Genomic DNA, 22,791 nt, shown 5'->3' on the forward strand with positions numbered 1-22,791 from the left:
GTACTGCATATTTTAAGAACAGCTTACCCTGAGCGAGCACAAATTAAAGGATCAATTTAAAGGATTAAGAATATCCAGGGGGGATTGAAAGGCATCATTACAATAAATTCTGCAGTCATAATGCTCGCCTTGCTATAGAATTGCAAAATGCTTCTATCTGAGATATTACTTCGAAAATAGCACAGTATTTATTTATTTTTTTGCTTCTTTTTTTGTTTTGCTTGGGTTTTTTTCTTTCTTGCTTCTATCACTATGCTATTCTGTGCAAGACCAGGATTTCTTAAACCTTTCACTGCACCTCCAGTGTTAAAAGATGATCTGGTCCATTGATTTGTGATCTTGGAACTTTTCACAGAAAAGTTGCAGATCTGCAAATACTGGAACCACTAAAAATAGCTCTCAGGGAATTCAGATGCCAGTTACCTCTTGCAGGACTTTGAACAGCAAACACATCTGTTCAAAGGACAGATGTTTTACAGATTACATTATTACAGAAATGCTTAATTTTCTGTATTTCATGTTATATAAATATATGTTTGCTTTACATGTTTGTTTTTTTGTTAAACAATCGATTCCAAATGTCAGTTATTACAATTACCATTCATTTGTTTTGGAGCAGCACGATTCATTTACCTTAAATAATTTCCCCCAGGGATCAATAAAGTATTCTGATTCTGATTCTGATTCAGCCTTTGCGCAGCACCTAAAACAAACCTTTGCAATCCTTAATTAAACTTCAGGTAGTCAGACACAGACGTGCGCTATTTTTGGCAGATCCACCTCATTCTGAGTCACGCACAAATGTTGGAAATCTGTCATGAATCATTCTACTTTGGAACAAAAAAAACTAAAATGGCTTTCAGTTACATGTCTGTACAAGAGGTGCCAATGACATACTGTGGTACCCTGAATTTAAAATTCAAATTTGCATGATTTTCCAAATGCTAAGTTCCACATTAGAGACTAATAAGAATAAAAGAAATCATGAGAAACGCATCAGGGTTTCTTGTTTATCAGCTTTACAGAGAAAAATGCTTTAGAGACGCATCATACTTCACAGTTTATCCCAAAATGATGTATTGAACATATGCTTTCAGGTATGAAGCAATTGATCTGGGCTATGCTTGGTAGAGGTATAATGCCAGTTACAAATCTCTCAACATGTGCACACCGTGCACAAAATACACAAACTGATCCGAGGCTTTTTCCATCTTGCGGGGCTTACAAACAGAAACCCATTTAAATGAGTGCAGGACACAAGCTTACTACTTTTACGAGGCATTATGAAACTGTGCCTCAGTTTTAGAAGATTAGAAGTAAACAACAACAATAAAACCCTACAAATCTCTTTTCCAAAGCTGGAGCATACGGGACCGAGTAGTATTACTATTGGTCCACTCCGATCATGTGCTGCACTTGGCAAACGCACTTAGGGCCGAGAAAGACCTGTGCAAAAAGTTCAAACAGAAACCTGCAAATCCAGCAGCTTCTTAGCAGCCTTGTGCAATTTTCCTGAGAATTAGATCATAGGCTGGGAGAGGGGACTGGATTTTTCTGTGTTGTGATTTTGGGAAATGAAAGTACACGTTTGAAACATGAACCTTTTGAAGTTGTGGATGTGTCCAGTTTTACATTGATCACTCAGGAACTGTTGATGCAACATCACTTCCAAGAGAAACTGATAAAATACAGATAGCTTTTGGGTCATACTGATAAGGCCTGGACTTGCAGGTCAGCAGATAGGAAGTCAAACATACTCATACTGGCACTTTGTGTTAAAACACACATTCAAGCACACATGCTGCACAGTTAGAAGGATTGATAATGCTCACATTGTGCAGAATAGCATGCAAATAACATGGAAAAGCTGCATTAAATTTTCTAAATAAGATACTGGCACAGAGCAGGATATTGAAAGTACTTCAGCCTTTTCTTAAGTATCCCTAACGTGTATTTCCCTAACTATCAATATATTAACATTACCAAGACAACACACTATAAACAAGCCACGAGCACTAGCAACCATGGTGCAAGACAGCTGACTCATATTTTAACCTCCTCGAATCTTAAATATAGAGCTCAGCTCCTCAAAACAAACACCCACCTTGACATTTTCTCACATCTTGCAATTTAAAACAATACTGATGAATAAGTGCCACATCATACAATGTGTGTAATACAAACTAAATGCGGTGCAAAGAGGAGAGAACCTATTAGCAAACTGAATCATGGGAAGATGAAACATGCACTTACAGCCCTGTTTATAGTATCTCATAAGAATCATGATAAGCACTGACAAGCTTAAACCCGACCATTGCTGTTCTAATTTGTTTTACAGGAACTCAAGCAACAAGGTATCTGCAGATGTTAGCTGCTGTGAATAGTTGTGATTCAGGGTCGCCCTGTTCAAGAGCAAATATCACAGAGCTCGGGTCTATCTGAGTGAATAAACTTAGCAGTGTGTGCATCAATGTTGCTGTTGGGTTTCCATCAGGAGGCCAGGAAACCTCTTCCCTACTTTGTTTCATATCCACAATAAGAGACCTTGTGAAGTTTCCAGTTGGTTTTATCTCTGTTTTTCAAGTTCAAGAAATAGAAAAGCTTTGGACATCTACATAAAGTATCCTCAAATGGCTCTCCCGCTCTCTTGTGCATGTTTACGTTAAAACTACCACACCAAAGCACATTAAACAAAATAGCCTCCAATTTATTTATTACAGCCAGGGTGGTTCAGTTAAGTCGCAAACTGAGTAATATTGTCATTAACCTGTTACTTTCTGTTCAGCACCTTTACACATTCAACTGGCTAATCTCATATGGTTGTGTAACATTTATGCTGCTTTAGCGTGACACCATGTGTTGCGCACCGCAAGCCGCTTTACAACCCAACTCCACTCCAGCTTCTCCTTTCATGCTGTTTGTGATTTACTTGCTCAACCTTGCTGTAGCCATTCAAACAACACAGCTAATAGGAATTTGCCTCAGTGTGCTCACATATAACTACAAGACACACCCAACAACACACAATACAACACAACACAATACAAATACAAAAAGTACATCTAATTGATCGAGCCTATCCCTGTTGGGAGAAGACTGAGCAGGTGATGTGTTAGGTGGAAGGGGTCAGAAACAATCCTGCTAGCCATTGTGATGGCATAGTATGAAGCTATGGAAGGTAGATCGCAACCAATGATCTCAGAGGCTCTACATGCAATGTTTATAAGCTGTTGTTTGGCTTGAGCTACGATAGCAAATCGGGCTGGGCTGAAAGTAAGCATGCTTACTCTGTAAGCATTTGTCATAGTACAGAATCACATAGCCATTTCTCACAATCTATCACTAAACTTACATTTTTTTCACACACATGTTGTTTACACTACGGATGTACCGACTGCTTATGTGAATCACATATTGTTCTGATCCCAGCTGGAAAAGATCTAAAGCGAATTCATTTCGGTTCTATGTTGTTTACTACACCACGCACTTGCAGTGTTTAAGTACTGTGCATTTCACCACACAGTCGTGTCCACGCAGTTATCTGCTGTGATGAACCAGTCCGTCTGTTTCTGCGCTATGACGGCATCTCTTTCATATTTGTCTGCATTTACATTCACGCACTGAGGTGCTTTACCTCACTTACCTTTCACAACATCTTATCTCTAAAGCATGCCATTGTTGTCTCTATTTTATCATAATGAAAGCTGAAAAGACTGAACAGCAACTCGAGACGATGATGTCTGCAACAGTTACACCCTTTCCTGAAATAGCTGTTATGACAGGTGTATTTTGTTCAAGTTCAATGTCCTGAAACAACATGTTTTTTGCATGCTTTAACTCCACCCTTGACCCAAATGGACACATGGATTCTCCTCCCTCTCTCTCCACACCATTTCTCTTGCTTTAGGTAAGAATGTAAATGGTAGCCATAAAATGCCTCTTAAAGGTGTACGCTACCTCAGTGCTCTCAACCTCCACCCTTTCAACAGTTAGGTAGCGTGCCCTGTCAGGTTGCAAATGCACTCAGCTTCATCTCAAGCAGCCCTGCTAGAGATGCTGTGGGGGCAAATAGCTAGGAGAGCTAATGGCACATCATGTAGCATTAAACCGAGCTGACTAGGCGCTGGTATCCAAAACCAAAGCACTGGAGAGGAGGGGGAGAGAGAGCATCTTTTTCCCCTCGAAAAGGCTGTTCCTGAATTTTGAGGCTAAATGAAGGGGAAAGGTCTGACGGGAGAAGAGAAGGGGAGTTACACAGTTACGTTAGTGGTGAATGTTGACATCTGACAGGCAGGCATAGTAAGCACCCATATACAAACTACCAAATCTTCAGTCAGAAATATTATTTCTGAATTTTGAAAAACACACAGTAAAACTAATACAGTTCTCTAACAAATTGTTTTAACAGTGCTGCCCTGCTGTGGCCTTAACGGGCCATGCTATCAGAGGAAAATAGCAGAGAGCACAGAAGCAGTGTCAACAGCAGACAATGAAAGCTAAGCCCAGTCAATTTATTTCCAAGGCTCTTAATTACTGTTATGATCTTATAGCTCTTCACAACGCCTACATTACTAAATGGAAACAATATCACAGCTTAGACCTATGACTGAAACAAGTTAACATTTGCAGAAAAGCCTCAACATGAAGAAGCCCTCGACCTAGATACTTTTAAAGGGATCCACCTGCCAGACTTCAGTTGAAGCCATTTGGACTGTGGTTTAGTTTCTCTAATAGACTGTCAGACCGTTAAACAACAGGCCAGGGCCGGAAAATCATATCTGGAGCAACACACCACTTAAGTGGGGATTCCACCTTAAATGGTTCCGAAAGAGAAGGGAAGTGTTTATGGGGGATGGGGGATCAGGCCAGGTTCTAGGCGTCTATGTTAGGGTGTGCAGCTAGAAATAACATGTGGGTCAGAGACGAAGACTGAAGGTTAGAGCAGGCAATAGTAACTCGCAGGTTCCTAATCTGCAGTCTCACAGAGAAAGGGAGAGAGAGCGTGCCAGGTGTCGTCCAGATTGGATGTCAGTCCATCTCTGCAGTGTTTCTGACCGGTCGTTCTGCACCGATGGAAGCACTGAGCTGAACATTAACTGCTCTCTGTAACTGTGTGCTGAAACCTCCAGCACTAGATTTTCCCGAATCAATTAAATTACGCGCAATACCTGCAACATTATGCTGAAATTCAAGCCCTGTAGACATACTGCAAACAGTACACGGGCATTTTTAAATACTGCACATGTATGCATGCATTACCAGATGTAAGAGAGTTCCCGTAAGAGGGAAGTTACAAAGTTCCCTTAAGAGCAGTCAAAGTTAGGGAATGTACAAAAACAGAAAAGTTTTTGGTGCTTAGTAATTTCCCATTAGGGAACTTTCTTTTTCTACCACAGGTAATTCCCTTGGGCAAGTCCCTGTGGATAGGTGTGTACGCTGGCTATAGCACAGTATCCGTGCACATATTTTCAAATATATGCTGATACTGAGCTGCATGTAAGGTTGTTAATGTCTGATCTCAATAAGAGTTAGATTATTCATGGCCATCCCGTACGTGTTGTTTCTTACTCTGTGTTCATGACGGCCTTACTGCATGTTAGTATGAGTGTCTACAAGAACGGCTCACTTTAAACAATATCTATACCCATAGCAGGTATGAGACTGGGCCCCGTTAGTCTGAGCTCTCTGGCAGCTAATATTAGATGATAGTGTCAGAGAATTGGACCTGGTCTGGCCACAGTGAAACCTTACATTGACCTCATTTATCTGTGTCATAGCTCATCAGCTGGCCTGCCACACAGTCACCCACTGTTGAACACACTCACGAAAACATGACTGAGCTGCAGCATCCACAAAAACTAACACACAAATGCCTGAATAAATGCACACAAATATACAGCTATAAAACTGAAGACACAAAAATAATAGAAAGCAGAGTTGAGGAGCAGGCATTTTTTAGGCCACATTATACTAAATTACAACTTTCTGATTATTCTTTTGTCTTATTTTGACATTTTTTGTTCCTGCATTTTGATTTATTGTGACCACAAGATGCAATTTATTCCCATTTCTGTTTCCCCATTTTGGTTAAGTTGTGCACACACAATAATAAGAGCTGTCGGACAGCCCAGGCAGTCTCCCTTTTACTTTGTTGGAATGATATTCACAAATTTAAGCTTTCCAAATCAATAACTCATGAGCAAATTGTTGGTAAAACACGGGCGGCTCCTCTTTGTAGCCACAGCACGGCGAATAACAAGCTGCAACTTCATTTTCAACAAGAGGAGGCGTCTCTCCACGTGCACCCAACCGACCCTCTACAACACCGATACTACAAATACTACAAAAATTATAAATAACTTCACTCCTTCACAGTCGTGTCAGAAAAATCACTTCACACATGGTCTCCTGTTTTACCAGCTATGTAAGTAAGTAAGTAAGTAAAATTTTATTTATATAGCACATTTCTAGATAGAGATCACAAAGTGCTTTACAAGATATAACAGATTAAAAAGACAAAAATACAAACAAAGTTAGCAAAAGGCAGTTTTAAAAAGATGTGTTTTTAGCTGTTTTTTAAAAGTAATCAATGAATCAGCGGATCGTAAGTCCTGAGGAAGAGAATTCCACAGTCTGGCGGCCACAGTAGCAAAAGCTCTATCACCCCTAGTTTTCAGTCTCGTATACTGAATGACAAGTAGGCCCTGACTACTCGACCTCAGAGACCTACTAGGGGCATAGGGCTGTAAAAGTTCAATGATATATGGTGGTGCTTGTTGTTGAAGAGCCTTGAAAGTTAAAACCAAAATCTTAAACTGGACTCTAAATTCAACAGGAAGCCAATGTAACTGCATGAGCAACGGTGTTATATGTGAAAATTTAGAAGCTTTCGTCAAAAGTCTTGCTGCAGCATTCTGAACGATCTGCAGACGCTCCAAAGAACCTTTATTTAAACAAGTAAACAGGGAATTGCAATAGTCCAGTCGTGAAGAGATAAAAGCATGAATAACAATCTCCAGTTCGGTATAGGATATAATAGAGCTCAATTTAGAAATATTTCTTAAATGATAAAAGCAAGACCGAACAAGAGATTTAACATGACTATCTAACGTAAGAGCAGGATCAAGGATAATCCCTAAGTTCCTGACAGATGGTTTTACAAACGTTGAAAGAGGACCAAGAGCATTTATTATACTGGGTATATGTCTATCTGGGGCACATAAGAGGACTTCGGTTTTACTTTCATTTAGTTGGAGGAAGTTTTCAGCCATCCAGCCTTTAATGGTTTCCAAGCACACATTTAAAAGCCGCAGCTTAGAAGCCTCTTCCGGTTTAAAAGATATATAGAGTTGGATATCGTCCGCATAACAATGGTAACAAATATCCTCAAAAGGGCTCAGAATGTGCTGGAGAGGGAGTAAATAAACTAAAAACAGTAATGGCCCTAGCACAGAGCCTTGTGGCACACCAAAAGACAGGGACGCAGAAGATGATCTATACTTAGAAACTGCCACAGAAGAATATCGTTCAGAGAGATACGAGGAGAACCATTTCAATGCAGTCCCAGAGACACCAACCCAGTGTTTCAGCCTGTTAAGTAAAATATAGTGGTCAACAGTATCAAAGGCCGACGTAAGATCCAACATTAAGAGAACAGAACATTTACCTGCATCGCTTTGTAACAAAATGTCATTAGAAACTCTAAGAAGGGCTGTTTCAGTGGAATGAACTTTACGAAAGCCAGATTGAAATTTGTCGAAAATACTATAATTATCTAAAACTGCTGTAAGCTGCTTAGCCACGATCTTCTCTAGAATCTTAGCAATTAACGGAATTTTTGAGATCGGTCTATAATTGCTAGGGAGAGATGGGTCCAGCATAGGCTTTTTTAACAAGGGATGTATAACAGCAGTTTTAAAATAGGCAGGGACTATGCCCGAGGCCAAGGAGGTATTAATTATAGTAAGAATACAGGGACCAGTAGAGTAAAAGACATTTTTAAATAATGATGCAGGTAAAAAATCAAGAGAGCAAGAGGATAATTTTGTTGCACTAACTATTTTTCCCAGCTCTGGTAGTGAGACAGGTGAAAAACCTTCTAAAACAACAGGCCGAGCTGGCGTGGGAACAGACAGCGCAGACGCTGAAAAAGACAGGTTTTTCCTTATGTTGCTAATTTTTTCTAAAAAGAAAGCAAGAAAAGTTTCACAATCTTCAACAGAAGAAATAATAGCAGCAGGTGGAGCAGGAGTAATAATATTAGTAATAGTATCAAATAAAACTTTAGGATTACCTCTGCTCCTTGCAACCAACTGAGAAAAGTAAGCAGCCCTCGCAACTCTAATAGCATTGTTAAAGGAGGCTAAAAGATCCTTTAAATAGAGGAGATGAACATTTAAGTGAGTTTTCCTCCATAACCGCTCAGTTTTACGACAATTACGTTTTATAAGACGAATGTTGTCATTTAACCAGGGTACAGACTTGGAAACAGGCACAGGTCTCATTTTAATCGGACAGATTTCATCTAAGATCGAAAGACAATGATAATTGAATAGATCTATAGAAAAATCAACATCGTTTTGTGGGGATAATGTTAAATTAAAAACATCAGAGAACTTCTGTGCTGTGGAGGAGTCTAAAGTGCGGGAAATAACTGTCCGATGAACAGGAGACATAGGCTCATAAAAAGACATATTAAAAAAGACACAATAATGGTCAGAAATAAAAATGTCCTTAGAACAGATATAATCAATATTCAGACCCAAAGAAAAAACAAGGTCCAGTGTATGGCCTTTGTTATGTGTGGGGCCAGATACATGTTGGATAAAATGAAAAGAGTCCATGATACTGGTAAAACTCCTAGCAAAGCGGTCGGACTCATCATCAATATGTATATTAAAATCTCCCACAAGAAGCAATTTAGACAACCTCATAGTAGAGGACAGAAAATCACTAAACTCGGCTAAAAACGAGCTGTTTGGGCCAGGAGGGCGATAGACCAACGCACAGTAAAAAGGATCCTTCTTTCCAATTTTGATGAGCTGCAGTTCAAAAGACAGAAAGTGTCCAACTTTCACTGAACGGCAGTTAAAACGGCTCCGATATGCCACCGCGAGGCCTCCTCCACGACCAGATCCTCGAGGCTGGCTAATGACAGAGAAGCCATTTGGGCACATTTCAATAGTAGACGAATAATCCGACCCCCGTTGCCAGGTCTCAGTCAAAAACAGGAAGTCCAGATTTTTAGAAACAATAAAATCGTTAAACACAAACGATTTATTCGTCAAAGATCGGGCATTAAAGAGCGCCATAGACAGCGGGGTGAAAACATTGTTGTTGGAAGAAGCTAGAGTTTCTCGAATTAAAGGGCGTAAATTCTCGGGATCAGACCCTTCACGTTCATATATTCCACTCACCGAGGGGATGAAAAGCCAGTCGGCAGGAGAGTCTGGATGAACCCTTCTGAGATAACACGGCCTTGGAAAGCCGGGCCTCCTATATCCAAGTAGGGCCTTGGGAGACAGATTCCTCTCCATATAGCTGTCATGTGCGTAGGCAACGGAAAACGCCCGACATCGCTTTCCAATTCGTCCCCGCCGCCAGAGGAGCCTAAGCTTCACCTGGATGCCCGATCTCTTTCCTCTTCTTCTCCGTAGTCTACGGGGAACGCTGAAAGCGCTGGCCGAAGATCCAGTCACAGGCAGAGGGTGGAAGGTACCAAAGGAGTGCGGAGAAAAGTGTGGAGAATGGAAAGTCCCACAAAAGGAAGGAGAAAAAACATCTTTGGCCGTCATTGACGAACGGATGGATAACAGCGTCAGACGATCGTAGACCAAGGTAGCCAGTACATCATTAAAACAGTTAAAAAACAGCAGAGTAGAAAGAAAAAACACGACAATAGAGCGAGACCAACTACACCCGGCAGCGGCGAAGCCAAACACAGGCGCCATCATGCCGGATGTCTTTCCTCCATGTGGCAGCTCCCAGGCTCCGTACACATCTACACATAATATATACAGTTTTTGTTTTTCTCAACTCAGGGAATTATTTCTAAACTTGAGAACAAAGATCGCATTATCTTGCAAAACACCATTCCAATCAAATCAATAATAGAAGCGTGACGCTATTAAAAAAAGCATAGAAGAGAAAACTGTTATAGACGGTAAAACAGCAGGAAGAAAATGAATTCTCTTTATTGTACAGAAATGAATTCCTATAATTGTCTTGCACCATACTTGTGTCAACTCACTCAAAGCAGGAGTGATGCTACCACCGTACAAGTCAGCTCTCATCACCCAGTAATGCATACAATAAAGTGACTTTCATCAAACAAGAACTGCGGGCCACTGGTTTACAGTGCCAACCAAATTTATTAGACCACCACCCAATGTAATCTTTATACCACAGCTGCACTAAATTACTGATCATTATCAAAATATTTTATCACATTTCTTTTATTAAAATGATATTTTTAATGGCAAAACTATAAAGATTTTCCAATTTACTGTTATACAAACAACAAAAATCTGAAAAAATCTTTTTAATTAAGATGCCAAATTACAGTTATTTACTTGCATTCCTCAATAGAGGGTGGCTGTAGCTCAGCACATAGAGCACATAGATTGTCTACTGATTGGAACGGTGGTAGTTCGATTCCCACAAGTGTCTGTGCAACAGATTTATTCGAGTGTGAATTCATGTTAGTTAGTTTGGATGTTCTACTTCTCGGTCCAGTGTGCCGGCTCGAATGTGGGTACGAAAATGTGATTTATTCTTTTAAATTTGCGTTTTCTTGTTTTTATGACAGGTGGTGTAATAAATTTGTCAAGTGCTGTAACTTTGTGAAAATATTTTCTAGTCTAATGCCGATGGAAGAGAATAACAAACTAAAAAGAAAAGACACTTTCTCCAAAGAGGTCCTGAAACTGTAATTGGGAATGGACTCCTGGGGATCGCGGCCGGGCAAGTATCATCCTGGATCGCTCCGAAGGAGTGTTTTAGCACACCTCCCTGACTGTCACAGCCAAATGACCCTGTTCCAATGTCATGAGCTTACTACATAGCTAAAGGAAAGGCCAGAAATAATAGCCAGCGAGTCAGTCAGTCAGACATGTACCCTGAAAGCTTGTCAGAAAGCTAGCCTGCAGCCAAGTATCAAGCCAAATGTCCAGCCAGATGAGGCTGACCCAAAGCCAGCCATCCAGTATAAAGGTGAACTAGCCAAGCCGCAGCTACCAGCCAGACATGGAGCCAGCTGGACTGACATACAGATAGACAGAGAAATGCAGCACTGCACCCAGCTCTATTCAAACCACACCACAGATTTGTCAGAGGAAATAGTTTCAGTGTTGCAGACACTGTTTTAAATACTGCTTGTGGTTTAGTTGCACAGACTTGTCTCGACCTGTTATCAAGTGTTTGCCCATGTATGGCCCAGGCCATATGCTTAACCATGATTTTTTGTTACTACATATCGGTGCAATGTCAAAAAAAGGATAGAGAGAGCATCTAGCCCTTATTTGAATTCTCGTCTTTACTCCACATGCCACGTCATGGACCATCAATGAAATGACAGGCAGCATAGTTTTCTGGTGCATTGCACTGACCCTGGCCTTACAAGGAGTAAACAGTAGTAATGGAAAGCAATGTTTTGCCAAGAATAACACTGGTGAAGGGTGGGTTTTGGTATTCCAGGGATTGTTTCTATCACTGGCCATTTTCCTGTTATTGAATTCCTCTCACTCAATGCATATCCTTCTGGCTCAGACTTAAGTCATTGTTGATACCCACACACCCACTTTGCAACTGGGGACATGGGGCTTTTGCTACCCACTGAGGTAAATCCAGCAAAAATAGAGGTGCACTTAGAGTCACTTTAACTGGAATTCACAATTCAAACAAGTTAGCGTGATGTAATGGACTCTCTGCATGTCCAGACACCTTCATTTCCAGCTCGGTCTACAGTTTGTTAAACTTTAAGGTTTAATTTGCAAATGGGAAATTACAAAACGACTGCCTCATACTAGACTGGTTTACATGACATAACTGAATGCATGAATACAAAAAGCGACTTGCAAGAACGGGTATAATGTTCTTTGTAATTGAAAAGATGAAAGGAAGAATTTGAATGGCATGGTCCAATTCGGTTTATCCAGCTGTCTGGGATGACTAATAAAGCTAACCATGACCTGATGTAATCAATTATAGCACAAGTAACAGTGTATTTTGATTAATTAACGTAGTACTGCCCCATAAATCAGCTCCAATAAAGTCAGAATGAGCACAAGAATTCATTAGTTGTTAATCTTGTGCCATAACCTTCACCCAAACAGTATTTGTGAATGTAATGTAGAACTCATTACATTTGTGCTCCAATGAATGTACATTACCCCAATTCCTAACATTCTCTCTATCTATCTGGCTGTGTCCCAGGTTGTCAGCTTATCCCTGTCCCGAGCCTGAAGCTCTGCTGGGGAAAAGAAGAGTCTGCAGGAGCTGTCTGCCTGCCAGTCAGCGTCAACTCCCCTCTGTAATCCTCTACTGCCTTTGATAAGGAAGAGAAGAGAAGAGAAGAGAAGAGAAGAGAAGAGAAGAGAAGAGAAGAGAAGAGAAGAGAAGAGAAGAGAAGAGAAGAGAAGAGAAGGATTTTGTAGTTTGGAGATAAGTAGGAATATTTTTTTGAAATAAGCAAATTAACAATTTTAGCAACAAAACCAGATTTCAATGATCCCACCAAATGTTTTGTGGCTCTTTCAAGCCTCATCTTAAAGAGACACTCCTCTGTTACGCCCTATATAAAACCAATAACACATACACATTCCCTACTAATAGCTGAGCCGTTACCTGTTTGGTTCTCCTTCATTTATTTTAGCATTCAAAAGGCCCACGACTAAAACTTTTCGTTCCTTATTGGAAAAGAGATAACAAGCGGGAGCATGGTGAATGAACTACTGCATGTTCACCTGCCTTTCATTTATAGTTCAGGGGATCTTACTGGCTTACAGATTCAAATTCGTAGCCTGCGTGCTCGTCATTTACCTATTATTCTGTTTTTATTTATACACCCTGGAGTTTAGACTATTTCAGCCTTTTACACCGTTTTCCTGGAAAACAGACGACCCTATATCATGTCAGCTCCACTGGCAGCCATTACAGAGCGAAAAGCCAAAGTAAGTCCCAAAGCCAGCTTCCCTGTTTCACATGGTTATTGAGCCATACAGCAGCTTATCGACCCGACAGCGTAACACAAGTTTGTAGGATGGCTTTAGTCCTCTCTCCCTCTATTTATCTTCCTCTGTCTGTCTCGTTCGCTCATTCGGGCACTGGGACTATCTTGGTCATTCAGAAGATTGGTATTGATTAGCCACTTCAAAATAAAGACGGTAAGCATAGAAACAGGGTCACAAAGGCTCTAATGTCTGAGCACACACACACAAGGATTCAACATTATGCACTCCACACTGTATATAAATGCCACTTGTTTTGCACATATTCAACTCTGTATATTTTATATATTTTATTATTATTATTATTATTATTATTTTACTATTTAATTTGTAAAAATGTGTATACACACACACACACACACGTAGGAAAATATTTAGTATACACATCCAGAAATGCATACACTATTATATATTGTACATATATTTATTAGTTTCAGGTTGGCCATTCTTGTATTTTGCTCGTTTGTGTTGTTGTGTTTGCACATCTCTGTTGCTTGTGGGGCTCGCACACAAGAATTTCACTCGCATGTGCTGTGCCAGTGTGCCTGCACATGTGATGTGACAATAAAAAGTGATTTGATTTGATTTGATTTGAATGCTGCAAAGTGGCAAACAAGAGCAATCCTTTCTTAGGTCCTCTAATGTCGTGATAGCTGTACACTAATAAACTAAACTATGATCGGGACAAATACTGGCAAATAGCGCAAGCAAACAGTGGCATGTTTTTCACTCTTCCTGCAGATTCAAGGGCACAAACGACAGATTAAGGAACACAGGACTGTACACTAGTCAATAAAAAAAACATGATAACACATGGTGAAGTGTTCTGGCACAAGGAAACGTTCATTGATCCCCTTAATAGCAGCATACTGTACGTGAATGTGTCCTTTATCTCGAGTGCGTGCATGTGTACTCGCCGCACTCGTGAATAGAGGAGGATAAAAGGAAAAGCTGAAAAGGTCTGAGCACACTGCACAGTTCAACAAGACAGCTCGATCGCTTGATCTGCCCCCATCCCCACCCACTGCTGTCTACCTTTTTAAAACCATTTTTCCTCACACACTTTATTTTGTTGGTCCCTCATAGCTCACCTCACTGGCTTTTTGTCATTCTTTTCGGGCTCACCTCATTCGATCCCACACTTCTGAGCTTTTTTTTTTTTATTATACCCCTGCATTTCTGACCAACACTGTTTCCTTTCTGTCAATTTCTCGGGTAACTTTTAGCAGAAAAGGAGAAAACCACAGATTAACTCGCAACTGCGGTCTGGTGTGAATGCGGCATCGTTTTCATTATCCCACAGCAAATAACATTTTTTTGTGTTACAGCAACAGACATAAAGGTGTTTAGTGACTATTCTGAACATTGTGGCTTGGTAAGGCAGTTCTGGCACCTGATTTGGATGCTTGATGATGGAGAACTACCAGAAAGCCAAGTGGGAAAGGTCAGCGTAGGACCCACTGGAGAGATTAAGCTCAACTTTGACACGGGAGTAGCTGAGGATCCCCAGGGACAAACTGGAGAAAGTTGCAGGAACAGCACTGCCCGGAAGCCGTTCGCGCAATAGTCACAACAGTTTATTAACTGACTTGTCTTCATGGGCGCAAACTGTAGCGGTAAACAACAAAACCACACTAGGAGGCACGCAGCGGCACCACAAGTCACAAGACTTTCGGCAAAATGAGACTGAAGTTGGAATACCACACATTAGTTTCGCTTTTAGATATTCTACTGTGAGATTTTAAACTCAACTTTCATTTTCACTCACTGCTTCTTTAGGTTGAGGCACCAAACTACACGGGTAGATCTAAGCGCCCGATAAGGATTTTGGTTCAGGTTGAAACACTTTTCCCACGTGAAGGCATGAAACGTATTTCAAATCGAAACTCAAGAGTCATGCCACAATTTTTAAAAAATTTGCAAATTTCTTTTTTTTGTAGCCTCAAGTAGTCTCAAAAATCACATGTAATTTATATGATAATTTTATTGTCTTTTTTAGGCATAAAAATACTGCCAATTAGAATTTACAATACATTTCTATGACAAATCCCACTTTATTTATGGCATTTTTGCACTACAAGTGGATCAGTGCAACTTGTCAAATTTTCTGTGCAACCCAATGTAAAGAGTAAGCATTTTGTTCCACATAATGGCTCAATAGAGACACACAGAAACACGCAGACACCTGTTTCGCACATTTGTCGATCTATTTGATCCTCCCACCCATCATTCACTCAGAGTATTAAACCATTTCTGTCACTTATTCATTCAGGCGTGAAATCTCCACCCAATCATTACCTGGAAATGATCTCTCTTTATGTCTTTCTCACAAACACACACAAACACACTGACACAAAATCTCCCGCTCATTTCCACACACGCGCACACACACACACAGCGCAAGTTCCAAAGACGACACTCTAGCGTGATCTAGCAGATGTGTGTATTCATGTGTGTTTGACGGTGTGAGTCCGTGCACACATATGGCAAATGAGCCAAGCTCAGTTAAATGACTTGTGATTAGGACATTGGCTTCTAATTGCCACTCATTACCATTTGAAAGTGAGTGGCGGCTCAAATCAAAGGCTATAGCAGCAGTGGTAAAGTGTGCGCATGTGTGCGTGCGTGCGGCGGGAGAGCGGCTGAAGCAGCATGCCTGATTCACAGCCGCACGACTTGTACAACAGTTTGGACTTTTGCTTCATACTTTTCCTTACAAGTAAGGCAACGCTTTTTGGAGAAATGTGGGTAAAAAATATTCTGAAACTCAAACAAACTCAATCTAAAACTCTTTGAAATTCAAACTGTAACTAGCACAACAAAATCTAAGTTTACTTTTCAGCATCTCATGGTAACAGTCTTGGATTAGCACTGGGCAAATCGCTGCCACTCTACCTAAATCACTACAACACCCTCTGCTTACCTCCCTTCTAAAAATCTGCCCGTCTTCCCTTTATATTAACACCTCCCTTCTGCTCAAGCATTCATAATGCATCTATCTTCCAGCCATAAGCTGTTTTCACACCGGAACACCAGAGTCTGGAGAATCAGGTGAGCACACTGGCGGAAGTTGCTCATTTTCACAGGTAGCACACAGCAGGAGACAGACCCGTCCATAAGCATTCTTACCACCAGAAACATTCTGAGCGGTTCAGGCAAAGCTGCTGCCTGTGGAAGGTGCAGGGGACGGGACAAAAGGCAACCAGTTGCTCGCGCTGCACGCTGTCAGCCATCATACAGCGGTGGATATTTGCGTGCTAAAAATGCACCGCGGTGGATTAACATCTATAAAGCTTCAGTCGTGAACAGTTCCTGGACGCCTCTAGTTGACCTCGCTAGCAGAGAAATTTATTTCAATTAAAAAGACCTTTCCATGGCATCCCACAGGGACTAACACCGGATCCCACTCACTTCATTATCCACATCCTTCCCATCATTATACATGAATCCATCCCTTGTTAAAGATTTGAAGCTGAGCTGTGTATTTCCCGAGTACCTCTTGGATGCGACCCCTTCCTCTCTTCTCCAACCTGCTGTATTTAATACCAGTCACACATAAAAAATACATAATAGTTTCAGTATGGTTAATAAAGACTTAATGGCCATGTTGTTAAGTGCAAATACAACAGCCAATCACATGCCACCAACTCAATGCATTGATCTGCGTGTTCGAAAGGGTCTGACCGAATACCAGTACCTAAAAAATGGCTGGCCAGTGTCGATTATGTATTTTTTTTACAGAAAAGAGACAAAAGTCAAACTAGTGTGCATTATTTTTTCTTCACACTTTTTCTGCTGTCTTTCTGAATAAATAAGCAATCCAAATTATTTATTATTAAACAATAAAAGTAATTATAAAGTAGGGCTGCCACAAACGATTATTTTGATAGTCGACTAGTCACCGATTATTTATGCGATTAGTCGACTAATCAGATCATCATCCACTGGACGTAAAACTACAGCTTATTGCACCAGCAGCATCTGCTCTTCTATAACTATCATTAGCTTACAGCTTTAAGCTTTTAAGGTGCTAACTAAAAATAAAGACAAGATGATAGTTTATTCAATTTTAATGAAATTTGCAGATTGTTTCGGTAAAGTTTAATAAACTCCTTGCTATCTAAAATATAACAGGACACCGGAGTATATTCTCCAGCATCTCACACTTCTGATAATCAGCTGTCTGCTTGACGTTTATTCAGCTGTGTAAAAACTATAACTTTAATCTCAGCCAAACCGATTTACTCAGGAACAAATAAAATACTAAAAAAAAAAAAAAAAAAAAAAAGCCAAACAACAACATTTTTAATTTATCTAAGTGACTCATATATATTTAACCTGAGTCGCGAAAGACGGCGGTGGGTTTGAAAACAATTTGCCGGGAGTCCGGTGTTCTCACGGCGCTAGTGACCTAGCCCCCGGATAGCTATCGAGCTAGTGGGTAACAGACGTCTCCGAAAACGTCGGAGCGCTTTTGAAAATATGTGGTGTCCTGATAAACTGAGCCGATATTTGAGGTTTACACAGCTACATTCTTGCCTGAAAATATGTTAAACGTTTATTTTGTGACCCAGAAAGAATAATAAGAGTAATATTAAAACTAACTAGCTACCGCCATTGTTGGAAACTAAGCTGGGCCGCGCTATGAATTCTGGGACACAGCTGCTTCTTCTTCTTCGGGGTTTAACGGCAGCTGGCATCCTTGTACATGCAGTGCTGCCATCTTCTGTTTCAGTCCGTTATTACACTCTTAAATCCTGCTATTATTCCTGCGTCTTTTGCGATCTTACAAAGCTTCAAACGACACGTCGACTATTAAATCAGTCGTCGACGATTTTGATAGTCGACGTAATCGTGACTAGTCGACAAATCGTGGCAGCCCTATTATAAAGTAACTTCACACTGATCTATGAATATTTTTCCACACCATGTACCACATGAAGGTGTTTCTAAATGTGTGTTTCACTGCACTGACACAAATGTTGGAAGCTTGTATATGGGATTTATGGCAACCACGAGATCACATTTCTTTCAGTACTTGGACAACAACAATCACAGGCAGTGCAGATAAAATCTGAAACATGTGTTTACAGGCATGAGTCAAAGCAAGCAAGGAATTTAATTAATGGGTCACTCGTACGTTTGTGCTCGCATCCTCCACGGAGGACAGAAGTTCTTGAACTAGCGACAGCACTAACAGAAATGTCCAACACCATAAAACAGGTAAGTAATAACACCGGAGCCGACGGGCTGCACTGACTCTATAGGTTCACTCTGCAAGTGTTTGCTAACACACAGTGGCTGCAAGTGAGTGAATTACAAGAACCATGGAATAAAACAGAAAGTGTGTTTTTACTGAAAGCTGCAGATTCAAATTTGTTGGTGTTGCAATATTTTCTATTTCTTTCAGTAACACGTTTAAAAAGTAGCAAAACAAGCCTTTTAGATAGAAAGCAAGTTTAACCACGATCACAGCTGTCTGCTGAGATATCTCTGTGTTGAAAGCGCTCTATGGGGTGTCCAGTCATTCATTGCTTAAGGCTACAGGACAGGCTTCAAAGATGAAAATGACATAATCAACAAGTAATGCAAACCCACTTCTGTTTTTTCGTGTTTTTCCTATAAATTGCACAGATATCATCAGAAAAGAGGAAGACTTAAGCATGCAGCTGGTGGAAAGAAGCGCAGCTTTTTTCTTTCTTTTTCTTTTTTTAATCTTGAGCATTCACTTTGTCAATCAGTCTGCTGCCATTAGGAATGCTCGTTAAAAAACTATAGTGTGAGTGAAAGCATTGGCTACCACTTGGGACGCATAGCCTACCCTGCTCTGAGGTGTAAACAGAGTAAAAATAGCTTGCTATCACAGGCTTCCCTACAGTCCCGTTATATAATGGTCCATGCTAGGATGAATGACATCACGGGTAGTCCTGCAATCACAAACCGTATGTCCTTTACAACCAGCTGGCAACGTAAAACATTGTGTAGTATTACGTGCGCAACAATAAATGCTTCCTAAGAATCGAAACATGCAAAACACCTGCGGTTACGCTTTTTTTTTTTTTTTTTATCTAGAAATCATGTGGACTGTGGTTAGTAGTTCGCCTCCTTTCGTGTGGAGAAAACACTTCCGCGATAGTGAAACGTAGATTTAAAAAAAATGTAACGCTTTCCCCTGACAGTCCCTGTCAATAAGAAAAGAGTTCAGAAGAAGACCTATGTGGCCCGAAGCGACATTATTCGGACATGTCCGACAAAGAAATAGTCTGCAAAGAGGAAATGTTTTGAGCCGAGGTCGAGTGGCGCAGTTACTGGAAGTACAGCGCCTGCCCGACTCCCAACTCACCCGGCGGACGCGCTCCTCGCTCGGTCAGAATCCAGCCGAACCTCCGCCCCTCTTTCGTCCCATTTAAACAACACTTTGCGTTGTTTAAATGGGACGTTTCCAAATGACAAGTATACCCACCCACAGCCCTCGTGGCCGCGTACTGTGTGGTCACTTAAAAATAGGTCAGAGTGCGAAGTAAACATTTTCTAAGGCTTTGAAGTAAACCAGAGCTTCAGCGCCACCCTTCCCAGTTCTTCCAGCCATTTTTTTAAATTTAGCCAGCTCCAAAAGAGAAGAGTGACAACGTCAAAACGGTGACAGGTTGGCGAAACCGGCTCTGTGGAAATAGTTTTGTGCGACTTACTGCGGGGTGTAGCGGGCTGTTGAGTTTGTGTCTCTCCTTGTTGCCAGGGCTCCCCTGCTCTGCTCCGGCGCTGACGGTGGAAAGCGTCTCCCCTCCTAATGATGTCTGCAGCGCTCAGCTAATAGCTCTCTGCCCCCACCTTCAGAGAGAGAGAGAGAGAGAGCGGGGGAGGGAGGGCGAGAGAGAAGTTCAAATCTGGAGCAGTTTGTAAACTACTCATGCAAAAATATGAGAGCTCGGAGCACAGAAAGCAGTCACAGAGCTACAAGAGAGGTTCACTGACATTGCCAGAGTGTGGGAATACACAGTATTCCTTTATTGGTAAGATTGTTTTACTCACAGTGGAGATTGGGCTGCGTTTTCAGGAGCAAATGCAAAAGCGCGCTGTGTGAAAGGAAGAATGGTTAATATTAGTATTATTATTTCTGTTTAACTCAGCCTCACTCAAAAAGTGGCTTCTCAGCAGTGTAAACACTTTATCTGCAATACAACCCCGCACAGCTCAACATTGAGTTTATATTACAAAAGTAAAATTCTGAGGCATTTATACTTAAGGCTTAAAAAGGGGGGATCTATTAATCAATATTTCTGTGTCAAAATGATCCCACACTGCTTCAATAATGTTGAGGTCCGGGCTCTGAGGGCCAAATCCATGACTGATCATGCTCCATTGTTTGTTTTTTCTAACCAGGTATGTATTTATTGCATTGGCAGTGTGTTTGGGATCACTGTCATGATGAGAAATGAAGCTGTTGCCAACCAGCTGGTTTTCAAATGGTATTGCTTGGTGGATTAAAATCTGATGGCACTTTCCCTTCTCTCAGAATGACTCCTTGACAGCCTCCCGTCCACAGAGACCATTTCTGATGAGGCTTTAGTGAACAGTAAATGGATCAGCTGAAGGGCCCATTCCTTAAGGACAGACTGTTCATCTGCTGTAGATTGTTTTTAGGCCTGACACTTCTTCTTTTGTCCTCCACCTGTCCAGTTTCCTCAGATTTTTTTTCAAGGATGCAGTGCACACCATTTCAAGACATGCCAGATTTTCAGCAAATAGCTCTTCGAGATGTAAAAATACTGTTTCCTGTCTGTCACACTTTGTTAGCTTAGGTGTTTTTCATAGATTCAACAAAAGAAATGGGAACAAATTATGTGTTTTTCCAGCAGCCTGCTAGTAACAAAGTGCCTACAGACAGAAATTAACATTTAATTCATAGGTCAGTGTTAAGTGCGTACAAGGACTGAAAATGAGTAAAAGCAAAAAAGCAGCCAATATCTAATGTGGCTCATAACGTTTGTACAGCACCAGCCAAAAACATTTTTACAAAGTCGTAGTGGCCTTGACCTTTTCCCACCTAAAGCTAATCCTTTCATCCCTCAGTGCATGTGAACTTCTGTGCCAGACGTGCAGAGACACCGCCTTCACATAGAGAGGATGGACAGATCGACAGCCAGAAAACAGAATGCCTCGTAACATAGCTGTCACCAGCAGGGAGGCATAACGAGTCATAAAGTAGATCCACCTCCACTGGCTAAAATATCAAAAGGCTGCAGGTCACTGCTTCAACCATTTAAATCTAATAATATCATATGTATTATGTAAAACATATGTAATAATAATGCGACACATTGTGTACTTTTCCTTTTCTTTTGGTTAGTATATTTGTACATCTGTGTATTATATAATCTAGTGTTACTAATTTGAATAGATGATATTTTTTATTAGCCCATGCAGGGGAACAAAAGTGTCACAGCAGCAAAACAAAGTCCATAAAGTGTGATAAATGAAGAAGACAACATAAAAGTTAATGAATATTATCTGAACACAAGCCACAAAGCATATTAGGAGTCTGAATGAATAAATATAACACGCAGCAGGCCTGTGGATCCTGGATGCAATTTAGCAAAAACTCAAGATTCACTTCAGATATTTGTTCTTATTGTTTATGCTACGAGGTCCGTCCTGTTTTCAGCTTGAATTGCTGCAAAAAAACATGTCATCCTTGGATTTGACTGCACCGGGAAACTTCTGCTTTTTCTCAGAAGAGAAGAAGGTCATGGTATGTTTGTTTTTTTTTAAAGCCAGAGAGTTCAGGATCTGTTCGGCTGAAGGCAGTCACTGACAGTCAGCTGACAGTGACATGATGGAACATCTCAGCTGCCGACAGCGACTGTTTTCACATACACACGCATAGCTACAAACATAAACACAACGATGGAGTGATGCTAGAAAACATGCTTATGAAAGATGTTTATGCACTCGTGTCCTGATTAACTCTAATTCACTTTAAGGGGGCTAAATTCAATTCGCTCTAGTTAATTATTATCAGTTATAATCATGCGTAAAGCATGTGTCAAATAAACACAAAAACTAAGCTGTGCCACTGAAATAAGCTATCAAGATGAAAGAAATAAACACCCGCTTAACCCCTTCTCCTCTTTTTTGTGTTTTTATGATCTTGACCTCCGTGACCTCTCCCAGATTTCCAATGTGACAACAAGTGCCTTTGCCTCTTCGTCAGAGGAGAATGCAACCTGACACTGCTCGAGAGCCGAAGGGTGCACGAGGCTGCAGAGTGACAGACGATCAGGGATCTGTCCCACTCCCTGCGAGTCACTCAATAAGTGGCCTATTGTCCAGCACTCTATTGTGCTCTTGTCACATGCATCCCAAACAAAGAGACAGAGAGGTAGGTTGCCCTGTGTGCTAGAGGGCTAGCATTACATTCATGAAGAGATGCGGTGTACAAGCAAGTGTACGCAGAGAATGAAGAGCTTCATTTAAATAAAAAACAACAACAAACATTTAATATCCAGACCACATGTGTGCCATTTGATCCTGGAAGCCCTTGTAGTCCAAGTAGTAAAGGAAATAG

At 40.9% G+C, this 22,791-nt stretch overlaps 1 protein-coding gene across 3 annotated transcripts in view; it reads right to left on the reverse strand.

Moving 5' to 3' along the window:
• atxn1a (ataxin 1a) overlaps positions 1–20,182 on the reverse strand; it is a 118,572-nt gene extending 98,390 nt beyond the window's left edge. Inside the window, exon 1 of one of the 3 annotated variants that reach the window (XM_085447026.1) lies at positions 19,916–20,182. The gene's annotated coding sequence lies outside the window, so the exon portion shown is untranslated. Of the gene's footprint in view, positions 1–12,389; positions 12,538–19,569; positions 19,881–19,915 lie in introns of those variants that run through there. The other 2 variants (XM_085447027.1, XM_085447028.1) reach the window with 2 other exon arrangements.
• Between the last annotated feature and the right edge of the window lie 2,609 nt (positions 20,183–22,791).

The sequence above is a fragment of the Copadichromis virginalis genome, linkage group LG22, assembly GCF_057382275.1.
Source record: "Copadichromis virginalis isolate Kocher_CV1m ecotype Utaka linkage group LG22, C_Virginalis_male_GT1.1, whole genome shotgun sequence".
Lineage (NCBI taxonomy): Eukaryota > Metazoa > Chordata > Actinopteri > Cichliformes > Cichlidae > Copadichromis > Copadichromis virginalis.